Raw genomic sequence first — 12,682 nt, forward strand, 5'->3', positions numbered from 1 at the left:
GTGTGCGCAGACTGGTGCATAGATAGACATAGATTTCACCTTGGCTACGGCAGTTCATGAACGAATGCCGTTGCCAAGGCGAAATCTAGTGTATATATCTATGCCCCAGTTTCGACAACAGAGTGTCGTTCTTCTGTTGGTGCTGACGTTACATGCTTCTTGCACTGCTGTTTTGATGCGTGAGATCATCGATGTGATTATGACACTGCACCTGCGCGAATCCACAAACTAATTGAAGTTCAGAGACTACTTGGGTGGAACTTGGACAGGGCCAGGGCACACAGGCCACTGTGGCCGTACGATGCTTTTTTTTTCACGGGGCATGAAGGCCAAAGTGTAGGGCAACGGCGGCCATGGCCGCGTGGCCGCGGTATAATTCCCACCCTGGTGTCAACACATGCACAAGGCAACTGAGACTTCCCCTTAGTGAAACCTTAATGTTGCTCCAACACCAGCCAATTCCAGGATTCAAGAGGATCTGCCTCAGTTGCGCCTGTGGGGCTGGTAACAGCAGCTTTAGCATCATCCCGCCTTCTCTTTCTTTCATATCTAGGACAAACAGTAGAGTATGGGTAAGTTAACGAGTTAAAGATAACAATGCAATAACAAAGAAGGCCAAACAAAGTGAGCTTATTTGCTCAGACACTAAACAACCTACACAGACAGGTTACAATATTACAAATGATGACTGAATGTCAATATACATACGTGTGTGTGTGTGTGTATGTGTGTATGGCAAGTCGTTTTAACTTATATTCTTTTCCGGGACATGAATCCTTGCTATCAACATTTACATTTTCACTAGTTAAAACGATAGTTATTGATATCAGGAATTAGATTTCTACTAGTAACAATGGCTATTTTGGATATCAGAAATTACATTTCAACTAGTAACAATGCTACTTCTTGATATCAACAATTTAATTTCAGCTAGTAAAAACTATAGCCTAATTCTTGATATCAATAATTCCATTTTCACTAGTGACAATGTTAATTTCTGATATCATGAATGTGATTGTTACTAGTAAGAAAGCCATTTTAGATATCTGAAATAATATTGATATCAGAAATACATTTTCAGATATCAAAAATTAGATATAGTTAAATGCTAGATATAGCATAATCCCTTAGTTGCACGCACGTCTCTGATGACGTTGCACAGAAACCCGTCTATAGACTGTAAATCCGCGCACGTCCTGTCGTCAATAACCGTTTTGCTCTTTGTGTAATTTTTTTTTTACAAATTATTATTGTATATAATCAAACTATATATATATATTCATATATTCATATTTATTATTTATATATCCTTCATAGGATATATGCTACAGGTTGATTATATACAATTATAAAGTTAACCCTTTTCTCTACAGCTATGGAGACAAGGTGGGAAGTCGTGTTTGATTTCGTCACTCTAGGAAAATACCCATCTGGGTATAATAAGTCTCAGAAACTAAATCTAAGGAGGTATGCTTCAAAATTCACAGTAAGGGGTGAGTATCTGAAATACAGTACAGGCAAATGTGTCTTAGTAAGACAACCTTTTAATGATTGTAGTTCTTTAATCAATATTCAATGCAGAAGGAGAACTCTTATTTGGATGTAGAAGAGTAATAAAGTCAAAAGAAGATGCAAGAACGCTCTTCAGAGAGTTTCACTCCTCTCCAATTGGAGGGCATTCAGGCATCCTGAAAACAAGAACTGCAATAAGCTCCAGATTTTACTGGCTTGGCATGTCCATTGACATTGACAACTGGGAATGTGTTTGAGTTATTTGTGTGTTTTAAATGGTAATGTAGCTGTATAAATATTAACAGCTATAGTTTATTTAAGGTCTTGGACTGCAGTGAATGTCAGAGGGTTGGAAAACCTTTAGTTGCTCCACAGCCATTACAGTGTATAAAGGTACAGTTTTGCAGTGGTATCTTGAGATTATACAACAGCTATTAATAAACAAAATTTCAAATGTAAAAGTAAATATATTGATTTGACCTTTTAAGGTGTCTGCTGTCTGGGAGCTCATTGGAATAGACTTGACAGGAGCTCTCCCAAAGACTGTGGATGTCTTCCAGTATATACTGACAGACACAGACTACTTCTCAAACTGGGTTGAGGCTTTCCCATTAAAGAGCAAGTCAGCAGCAGAAGTGGGACGCAATATTTGCTCTTTTATATATAGACATGGGTGTCCCAAAAGAGTTCTCTCTGACCAGGGAAGAGAATTTGTGAACGAAGTGTGTGCATATTTCAAATACTGTTGTTGTATTGTTATTTGTTATTTGTTTTTTTAATATTTTTTTTATTAAATTTTACTGTAAGTGTTTTATGTTTCAGCTCAACAGCAGCCTCTGTAAGTTGTTGTCGACTGAAAGAAGTGTCACAGCTGCCTATCACCCCCAAACCAATGGCCTGGACGAGAAAACAAATGACAACATAAAGAGGTACGTTTTTAATGTTTAGTACGTTAATGACACAGGATTGTTTTGTTATGGATAATTGATATTATTCACAAATACAATGTATTACTATTTATTCACTTTATATCTTATGTTTTATATAATCAATATCAGTAATTATGCAGTGCATGGTTGGAGAAAGAAATTTGTAATTATTCCTGGGAGAGGCTTAATTTAGTCTATTTTGCATTTCTTAATTACATCTTAGAGCTCTCACAAAATTGGCCAATGAGAAGCAGAACAACTGGGATGTATTTTTAGATGCTACGTTATTTTCATTGAGGTCTCAGTTCCACACCATCACTAAACACTCCCCTTTTCTTCTGATGTACGGGAGCGAGGCAGTTTTCCCGTCTGAGGCTCCTGTCGATATGCCGGTGAGTTTCCTGCAAATTCTTACAAATAATTATAATTGCATTTTCTTAAGCAGTCAGAGCTGTAGCACAGTATTTAGCAAAGTTAGTTTACAAATATATATATATATATATATATATATATATATATATATATATATATATATACAGTACATATGGTTGTCAAGCGATTAATCAATCGCACATCAAATTTGGAAATTATAATTTATAGTTAAATTAGAAAAGTAGCTTCAGAAAGAAATATTTTATTTGATTCAACAGAATTTATTACACAAACTTTTAGGCTACAACTGCCATGTTTTTTTCCCCAGAGGCTGCATATGAATTGGTATTTAGACATATTTACAGACCAAAACAGTTTGGCTATTAACGTTCTTAAAAATATTTCATGTTCCATAAAATAAATAAATTCATAAAATTCATCTGTTAAATTCAATTAATCATTTAAGTTGTTATTTTTTCATAACAAAATAAATGAACACTTTAAATCGTCAGCTCTAATAACTCAGAACTTGTGTGGGTTTACATTTTGAAAAGAAAATTGCTTTTCATTTCAACTTTCCAAGATAATTCTTCCTGAGGAGAAAACTATCAGTTCATTTTTGGATGGGAAAAAAAAGTCAATGGAGACTGCTAAAAAAACAACAGTGGAAACCATATCCAAGTCTCAGGAAAAATAGAAGCAGGCCTATGCAAAAAGAGTACAAAAGAAGTACAAAAATATGGTGTATGGTGTTGGAGATGAGGTGCTTTTATTCAACATGAGGAAGCAGGGAAGGAAAGGAGGAAGAATTGAGCCTGATTTTACCGGTCCATATGCCATTCAGTCTATATGTGGCAAGCTTCTTACATTGTCTAATTCTGAAGGTGTTACTTTAAAGAGCAAGTACACTGTGAACCACATCAAGCGATACAGAAGGAGCCAAACTGATGATGGTCCAGTCCCCAGGCAGGAATCACACAAGGTCCCAAAAGAGAACATGGACTGTACGTTTTCCTGTAGCCCACCTTCTTTGACCAGTGAAGAGGATTTGGAAGGGATGACTGAAGACATTTCCATTCCACAGAGGCCTTCAGTTCTTCATTTTGCCACAAAACAAAACCTTCAGAGCCCTGACAAAACATGCGAGGTAAAAGCAAAATCAAAATCTCTACCTCCATACATTCTTCTTTTGTCCAGTTTATTCATGTAGTCTTTATTCTGCCACATTTTTAATTACACAATCATTAGAGACTAGGCCAAGTTTACATTGAAACTACTATGTTTAAACTACTATGTTGTATAACTGTAACAAATAACAATCTTGAATCCTGAAGCGTCCACAAGGTTCATCGCTGGATATAAAGGAACATTCTGCAGAAGAAAGAGGTTATAGTTTCTGACTTCTACATTAGCAAGTTTGACCGGTTGGTCATTTGTTTGGTCTACCAAGTTTGTTGTTTGCTTGAAACAGCTGTTCAAACTGTTCATGTTGGCCTTTTGGCTCTTCTGACCCGTTGGTCACTGGTTCTCAAATACACTATTTTGACAAAAGTATGTGGATACCATTTGTAATTGATGGATATTGCATTAATGGGAGATCTTGATGCTACATAATTGACATTCTAGAGAATTGTGTGCATCCAATTTTATTGGATCAACTCCATATAGATAGCCATGGGTTTAAAATGTTAAACAGGCACATAAGTATGCCTTTTAGGTGTTCATGTACTTCTGGCCATATAACGGTAATGTCTATATCAGTCAAATATGTAAGTAATTTAACATTGACGTTGTGTTTATAGTTAGAAGGCTGTGGGCTGCAAAAGACTGTGGCCAGGTGGAAGCAGTTGTTGGACCGTATAAGCTATATGATATATCCCTCCGTACACTGCATGGGACTGAGTGGTTGGCTGATGACGTAAGATACCAAACTACAGTGTTAAAAATGTATCAAAAGAGAAAATCTAAATATTGGTCTGATGTATTTTTCCAATGCAGGTTATTGATGCATACGTGCACCTTCTCATTAAAAAACAACAGGCAAGTGGGAATTATATTTATTTAGCTTTAGATATTTTTCATACTTTGTTATATTGCATACTTTATAGATATTTTTCATACTTTAACTCATGTGCAAAATATCTAATGTATTAACTAACATAAACTATACATTTGTTACTGGTTTTGTTAATCTTTTGTAAATGTTAGTTAATACAAATACAGCTGTTCATTGTTTATTTATGTTAGTTCACAGTGCATTAACTAATGCTAACAAGATTTTAATAAAGTATTAGTAAATGTTGAAATTAACATTAACAAAGATTAACAAATGCTGTATAAGTGCAGTTCATTATTAATTAATGTTAACTAATGAAACTTATTGTAAAGTGTTACCAATTTTGCATTATAAAATGTTATTGTTTTTCACAGAAACCTGTTCGCCGGCTCTGTGCTGTTGTTGCGAGCTCATTGTTTTCTGTAAAATTCAAGGGAATCAGAAAGGTAATTTATTTGTCACAGTTATTATCTTGCCATATAAATTATCAATAACAATCTTTATCAAAACCATTCCTCAGATGAAATGTCCAGTGGATGTGCCCTGTAAACATTGGGGGTCACTGGACTTTAAGTCAAGTCAAGTCAAGTATATTTGTATAGCGCTTTTCACAATACAGATTGTATCAAAGCAGCTTCACAGTATTAAATTAAAATAACACAACAAGGTTTGTTTCTAGTGGAATTTATTGATTGATAAAATCAGATTAAATATCCCCAGAATATCCCTTTAGTGGTGTGGTTACCTTTCATTGTTCATTCTACACTGCAATATTATTTACATAAATTATCATTTATAAAGATATTTTGATTGACTTTTGATGCAGCACAGCTCAGTCACTTTGAAAACAACAATCTCTTAAATAAATATAAATGTCATAATGTGATGAGAGAATAACATTAATTTACTAAATATCTTTAGATCGTCAACATGTCTGACAAGGTCCTTCTGCTGAGAGATCCACTGGCAAACGAACGTGTCTATGAGCGAAAATTACTGCAGAACTGGAGGTAACAGTGCTTGTGAGAATGTTTTAGCTTTAAAAGCATACAGATTGATCATATTTTATGTTAAGAGAATCTGCCTGATGCTGTCTCTGTTGTATTCTTTTCTTTCTTTTTTTTTTAAACAATAATTAGGAATTTCTTGAAGCTGACAGGCTGTGGAGAACAGGGAGTAAAATGGATGGTGCACACAATGCAGCACAACAAGCAGCAGGACTCCAGCAGCTGTGGCATTTTAGTGTTAAGGGTAAATGTACAAATGTTATTATGCTAATACTGCCAATTGTATATAATTTACCTCTAAAAACCTCTAAAATTATTGTTATCTGCTAAAATGTCATTTTGTAGTTTGCTGAAGATTATCTTAAGAGTGGAGTCATCAATACTGTCCAGACATCTGCACAAGACATGAACATGGCACGATTAGAAGTAGCTTGTGCATTGCTTCAGCATGAAGGTCAGTGGCAAACTACTAAAGGTGATGCCATACCCCTTCAAATTGCCTACACAAACCATCCCAGCTTAATGCCCTTACAGCAGAACAGAGCCACCAGATCCCCCAGCTGTAAGGGTGAAAGGGTTAGTTCACCCAAAAAAAAAGAAATTCGGTCTTTAATTATTCATATTTGGAATATTTTAGTTACATATAAACATTCATCAATGCACACGTCAGTTATGGCTAACGGAAGCTCAAGCATGCGTTTGAGAACCAATGACGTTCATTCTCGTGTTATGCCGCACATTTGAGCTTCAGTGAGAACCAATGAGGTTTGTTCTCGTGCGTCAAGTAGTTTCGGTTAAGCTTCTGTTTATGTTTGGTGATCAATGTTCATATGGGAATAAAAGCCAAACTTCAATCTGTTCATCATATAAAGCGATCGATCATATGAAAATAACCGTAATTTGGTAACATGCCTTTTTATCTTATTTAACCTGTAATCGTGATAGTTGTGACTTGTGGCACAAGGACTGGAATTGGGAACCCCTGGTTTAAATTGTCATCCATCTGTATGTGTATAAATACTTGGTGAAATGTATTTTCTTTCTAACTCACAAATTAAACATTTGTAGAGTACCATGATTCATTTACTCAGAGAGAATGAAGCTGCCACAGTTACAAACTAAAGCCACTGTTTGGAGGGAATGCAGATGATTATGCGTGGTTTGCTCCTTGCTTGAGAAAGATGCAGATCAGAGCATGATTGAAATGGTACAGTATAACATAAAAATGTGTATATATTGTACCTCGATGTGACGTTTTATGTATCTAATGCTGCTTTTTATTTTTTTGTAGGTGCAGTGTGATTTGTGCAGTAGGTGGGCACATTTTGAATGTGCCAAATATGAAAAAGATAGTTGTGCTACATATACGTGCAAAAAGTGTCAGAGGTAAAAGAGAGTGTGAAATATGAACAAAGTAGGTAGCACTTGACACGTAAGTAATCAGAATGTCCTAACTTTAAAGGGATAGTTCACTTTGAAATTAATTTTTGATATGTTTTAGCTTACCTCAAGGGCATCCAAGATGTAGGTGTCTTTGTTTCCGCAGTAGTTTCAATTTTGATATTTTTAGGTCAAACCGTTCTTGTCTGTCAGTCATATAATGCAGGTCGATGGTCACTGTCTCAAAACACAAGCACAGAGTCCAAATTAAAACAATTCCCCATTGTCCAAATGAAACAATTCCCCATCATAAGTACACATTGATGGCCTAAGACACGAAATGAGCGGTTTGGGAGAGAAAACGAACAGTATTTATATCGTTGTTATCTCTTGAAAACAGCACACGTCCAAATGATCTGACGGCGCGGGCGGGTATAGATGTATACACTAGATGTCGCCTTCGCTACTGCAGTTCATTGGAACGAAACCGTAGCCAAGGCGACATCTATGTATATATCTATACCCGCCCGCGCCGTCAGATCATTTGGACGTGTGCTGTGTTCAAGAGATAACAACGATATAAATACTGTTCGTTTTTTCACACAAACCGCTCGTTTCGTGTCTTAGGCCATCAATGTGTACTTACGATGGGGAATTGTTTAATTTGGACGATGGGGAATTGTTTTAATTTGGACTTTGTGCATGCTCTTTGAGACAGTGACCATAGACCTGCATGAAATGACTGACAGACAAGAACGGTTTGACCTAAAAATATCCAAATTGAAACTACTGCGGAAACAAAGACACCTACATCTTGGATGCCCTTGAGGTAAGCTAAAACATATCAAAAATTAATTTTCAAAGTGAACTATCCCTTTAATGTTGTGTGATATGGCACGAGGCTTTAAATAAATAAATAAAAAATTTAAATTTACTGTTTTGCCAGATTCAGAGTACTTTCATAATTTTAGTTTCTAGGGCTGGCATAGTGTTCTGCTTCTGTAAAATAAACTGAATAAAGTATTCATACAGTGCATATGGAGTGAGTAGTTATTTGATAGGGCATGTTGGTCTATCAGAATATGCTACTCCTGACATCTTAAAGGTGCTATTACAGAATATGCGACTCCTGACATCTTGAAGACATTATGACAAAGTATCTCTCAACATGCTCTCCATATTCATACAGTGCATATGGAGTGAGTAGTGATGTAAAATAAAGTGAATCTGCACTGGGAGCATTATTTGATAGGGCATGTTGCATCAGAATATGCTACTCCTGTAAAGTTCAGTTTCCAAGGAAAGGTTTGCTTTGACAGGTCAAAGATGAATATTTGATGATAATTTTTACTTTTCACGCCATTTAAAAAAATAAAAACAGTACAGTGCAGTATGTAGTACTCATAACTTTGAATTTTATTATAATTGTATTTACAAAAAAAAAAACAAGTTTTTTACTTGTTATATCAAATGTGATAATTGCTCATTTAAAATATAAAAATATGCTTCCCATACACTTACCCTGTTTTAAATAAAACAACACTGTCAAAATAGTGAGATTTACACCATTATATGGAAACACGGTAGAATGAATCGACATTCTCTGTGATCGATTCGCGCTACGGGTAGCATTTTTCGACAAGGCAGCACAAATCGACAGAACACCGGCATTAGATTTAGAATTTCAATTGGTTTAATTGGGGGAATTTAATGTGATTGAGAATTGTGATTATTTGAATTTGTTGATTTGAATCTAATTGTCTATTTGTAAATATTTTATATTTTCTTTAAGTAAATAGTTCATAACTATTTCCTGTTTAGATTGTCTTTATAATTTGGGTTTTATATGTTTATACGAGTGATATATTAAGTAAATAATATAATTTAGCGTATAATAATTTGGTTTAGAGTGGACGTAATTATTTGTGTTAAAGTAACATAATAATTCCTTTCCAGTCAAAGTAATATTATACTTAGGAGAGTATAGTAATTTAAGTAGGTGTAATACAAAAACGGATATTAAAGTGAGTGTTCATTTTAATTAGCATGTGAGATAGAGACATATAGTTCATATTTTACTTTATTTTAGCTATACAGACAATGGCCCTCATTTATCAAAAGTGCGTACACCAAATTTCCAGCGTACACCCAAAACCACGGTGACTTTGAGATTTATCAATATGGACGTTGGCGTACGGCACGCTCAAATCCTACGCCAGCTCAGGAGGTGGTGTACGCACGATTTGAGTTAGTGCGGAAATGCGCAGAAAAACAATTCCTAACACCACAAAACGCACTGACAAAGTAAAAGGTGGGCTGCAACTGAGTTATCCATCATCTACCTCCACCGGAAGAAACTTCGGGACACGCGGCATCCGCATCTTTTTCGAACCAGCTACACAAAAGGGGCCATATCAAAGCAAGTACATTCAAATTTCGCAATCTGAAAAGAAATGCTGTTTTAAGGTTGTCTAGAACTTCCTAAAAGCCTTTGGGTCTCATTTGAAGTAACTGTTTGAACTGTTTTGCCCTGAGAAGATCTTTCTCTTTCTCTCTCCCACACGCTCTCTCTCACACACACTCTTTCTCTCTCTCACACACACTCTTTCTCTCTCTCACACACACTCTTTCTCTCTCTCACACACTCTTTCTCTCTCACACCCACACTCTTTCTCTCTCTCACACACACTCTCTTTCTCTCCCCCACTCTCTCTCACACTCTCTCTCTCTCTCTCTCTCTCTCCAATATTTCGTATTTCAATTATTTTGTATTGTTCGTTTGATATGCATATTTACTCCTGCGTGATTTAAGTAGTCTGTATCCTTAGTCTGTTTTATTAAACTCTGTAATCTTTTGAGTTGAATCTGTCTCATTGTGTTCCTAACCTGAAGTCCCTGAGAATGTGATTTAAGGCCTGGCTTCACAGACAGGGCTTAGATTAGACAGGATTAGGCATTAGTTAAATTAGGACATTTAAGTAACTTTTATAAACATTTTTAGTGTGTATCTTTGTGTAACTGTGACATATTTTATATGTCAGTGCAAGTTGCTTTCAGTTAAAACGGCTCAAACATGCATTTTAGTCCAGGACCAGTTTAAGCCTCGTCTGTGAAACTAGGGGTTAAAGTATTAATTCTGCAAAAACTGTTTGTTGTCAGTATTTTACTGTTATTCTTCTGCATTAATGTATAAGATGTGTTTTATTACTGTATACCTTTTTTATTGCTTCAAATATTGTTACCATTAGACACAAGAGTAGGTAATATACAGCGTTGCTGTCCTGTTACTAGAACCACTTATCACAAAAAAAAAAAAAAAACGGACTTTTAATGAGACTTTAAATGAGACTTTCATAAGAAATTGCCATTTGAAAAGTAACCAGTAAAGATGTCAGACAAAAATAGTACAAAAAATGATGTTTGCCTCTGACATAGTGGAGTAGAAATCTTAAAACTCTCAAAAAGGTACTTAAAGGCTACTACTTTGTTTAATTTGACCAACAATAAAACATATGTTATGATATATCTATATCTATATATCTATAACTGTTAGTGAGGTATTCTAGTAGGGCTAGTTCATCAAGGTTTTCAGCCAGTAAACAGGATGGTGTATCGGTCAGGACACAGGAATAAAGACGAGGAGATGTAATGTCTTCTTTTAACTGTATTGAGTTCCAGCAGTACTCATCAGAACAGTCCAATATCCAGTATTGTCATTATAGTCAAAACAAATAAATCATCATTAGGTACTGTCATTTAAACAGTTACAGTACTTAAATTACTATGCAACGTAAATAATAAATCCACACACATAATACAAATCAGGATCATCAAACATAAATATCTCAATAAACATTGCTATGCCCCTTTAAACATAATCTACAATTACATAAATGAGGATATTACTCTTTGGAGAAATATAAGGAGCTTCACCTCTCTCACTGACCAGTTTACATGAAACTGTATTAAACGGGGTTTACAGAAGGAGCAATGGCGACACCCTCTGGCCAGACAAGCCTACTACACAAACAGCGTCCGCACATGCTCTCCTGAGCACGATATTAAAGGTGGGGTAGGTAGGATTTTCTAAAAAAAAAAAAAAAAAATCACATTTGTTTAACCTGTCTTTATATACCAATACATAATTAAAATGTAAGTGCTCTGCAAAAGAGAGTATACAAATCGAGTGACTGTAGACCTTTTAATCTGCAATAAACACAGCTCATTATTTCCATCCGGGACGAAACAATTGATTGGTTTGGGCGACTGTCACTCTCTCTCGCAACCATGGCTACCACCCCTGTTGCTACAAGATCTGCCCATATGCGCGCACCCGACACCGTTTGATTTGAGGAGTGCAAGAGAGGCGCGGAAAGAAAGAGCATTCAAAATTCAAAGCACCTGCATATGCAGTCAGTGAAGGCAAACAAGGCAAAAAAAGAAAGACAGTACTAGAAAAGGCAATGAACAAAAAGCATTTGGATAAACAAAGAAATCAAACGAGAGTAAATAACGGCGTGGCTTTCCAGCGATGGCGAGAACTGAGGGACCTAAAGGGGATGAAAAGTGACGCCTTGTGTTTATTTCTGTTTATTTCTGCTGGACAGGTAATCTTGCTTTATTCATTTTGATGGAAATGTTGTTTTTTGTATATGTTAATATTTTCATGAAGCATGTATCACTAGCACACGTAGCTGCCTAATATAGCTAACGTTAACATAACATTACTTAGCATAACTAACGTTACACTGTCGTAGCTATAACAGAGTAACTTTGGTGTCCACTGTTATACACTTAGCGAGCCAGAGTAGAGACGATAAATAATCAATAGGCCTAGCTCAAGTTAAGAGTTGTCTTGTTGAATTTCGCCAAATTTAACTTTAGATAACAAAATGCATGTGTAACAGCTAAAAATAGCTCCTCGGCGCTGTGTAGCTTTACGCTCTATCTAAACTCTGTTACCATGTTCACCGGGAACTTTACCTGCACGTTTTTTTCGCTTTTTGTTTGTTGTTATATTCTCCACCTATGTTTACTGATTTCTTTATCTTGTATCTGTGTGTGTCGTACACACTATGTTGTGTGTGTGTGTGTGTGTGTGTGTGTGTGTGTTATATTACTTTGTGTCTGCAATACAGTTGTGAGAAGGAGTTGTTTGAGTGTATGTTACTCTGTTTATCTGTAAACAAGACATTATAAAACTGTGGTGATCGTTACCGAATCAAACTAAATATATTTTAAACTTTACCAGTATCGATATGCTAACGTGAGTACTAAAAGCCATCTTATTTGTTTATATTTATAGTGATAAAGTTAGGTATTTTATTACATGTGATTCTGACATGATGTCACTGTATGTACTGCGCTCCTTCCTCTCCACTCGTCTCAGGTAAATAAATGTGTCTTCCAGCTGAGCCTGAGCGTTT

General features: G+C 35.8%; 1 long non-coding RNA gene across 1 annotated transcript; it reads left to right on the top strand.

The window, feature by feature from the left end:
- Window positions 1-1,759: 1,759 nt before the first annotated feature.
- Window positions 1,760-2,756, top strand: LOC311289584. The gene is made up of 4 exons (XR_014627161.1): window positions 1,760-1,905; window positions 2,001-2,234; window positions 2,335-2,441; window positions 2,665-2,756. It is a non-coding gene; the product is annotated as an uncharacterized lncRNA (long non-coding RNA).
- The last annotated feature ends 9,926 nt before the right edge of the window (window positions 2,757-12,682 follow it).

The sequence above is a fragment of the Rutilus rutilus genome (genome assembly GCF_951802725.1).
Source record: "Rutilus rutilus genome assembly, chromosome: 4".
Taxonomy (NCBI): Eukaryota; Metazoa; Chordata; class Actinopteri; order Cypriniformes; family Leuciscidae; genus Rutilus; species Rutilus rutilus.